Genomic DNA, 1357 nt, shown 5'->3' with positions numbered 1-1357 from the left:
GTTCGCTACGGTCTTCGGGAGATAGCATCGAAGGGTAGACGAGAATGCATGGACTAATGTCGTATCGACGTTTCGGAAGAGCTCGGTTGCTACGTAGTGACCGAGCGGAACTGAAGCTCGGTCGCTACGTAGCGACCGGGCTTGGCTCGAGCTTGGTCGCTACGTAGAGACCGAGCTTGGCTCGAGCTCGGTCGCTACGTAGCGACCGAGCGGAACACGCGTTCGGTCGTTGCGTGGCAACCTTTTTCGAGCTCTTGTCCGATGTCTCGTGTTTCCTCCGCAAAGCTTTTCGTAAGAAAGAATCTATTTCGAAAAAGTATTTGTCGAAGAAAATTCTCATTTTCTTCTTCGGACGTTTTGAATGTTAATTTCGTCGTAACCGTTTTTTACCTCAACACAAATCATAATCTAATAAAGAAAAGGCAAGATGCCGATTCTCTTTATTTCTCTCCTCACGGTCGACTCTCTCTCTCTCTAGCATTGGGCCAGTTATGAACCGGGCCGGTTATCCACAATATGATTTATAACAATTTTGGTGCAAAAACCTTTTAAGGTATTGTTTAAATCAATGAATCTATTTGCACATTATTCCACGTGTTTGCTCCATAATAAGGAGAGGCTTTGCTAGTGACACAGGTTACATTCAATTTTGTCTAAAAGTGTTAACCAGTCAAATAGTTAATTTTAATATTCTGAAGTTGAGTTTGAGATCTAATATATTATGATTGTGTTATTGAGTTACATCAATTGTATAATTGATAACTCAAAAGTTAACATCACAAAAATATCATTTATTATAAGTTGAGTTAGTATTTTTTTTTCTATTTTGTAAAAGTGTACAATCGGGCCAAAAAAGAAATCACCATGACTTCTTTTTAATGGAAAATCACTTGTTAACCAAAAATGTTTGTAATTTCTTTTGGTTCCACTGAATTTTTCAAAAAAAAATTGCTACTTGTTCATGTAATATGGATGATTGGTTGAACTGCATTTTACTGTACAGTTTCGTCTGTAGTATTTTCTAATGTATTTGTAACTGATGATGCCGTAGAATTTAAATGTGAAAAATAAAAAAGGAAATACCTTCTTACAACAATATTTTTTTGCTTTAGAAAAAGGTTCATATAGCTTTTTATGTAATGCTTAGCTTTAGCTTTAAAAACTATATAAACCATGACTAATAATTTTTATTGTTATAGATAAAAACTAAAGTTAAAATTACTTGCTACATCAACCTATCAACCCCAATAACAAATATTAATTTTATTTTATACTTAAAAATAAAATCACTTCCAGAAATCATATGCTAGTCTTTATTACTATTTAAACTGTTTTATTTCAATATATTTTAAGTTAG

This window comes from Brassica oleracea, chromosome C4, assembly GCF_000695525.1.
Source record: "Brassica oleracea var. oleracea cultivar TO1000 chromosome C4, BOL, whole genome shotgun sequence".
Lineage (NCBI taxonomy): Eukaryota > Viridiplantae > Streptophyta > Magnoliopsida > Brassicales > Brassicaceae > Brassica > Brassica oleracea.
Note: the sequence above shows the minus strand (reverse complement) of the source record.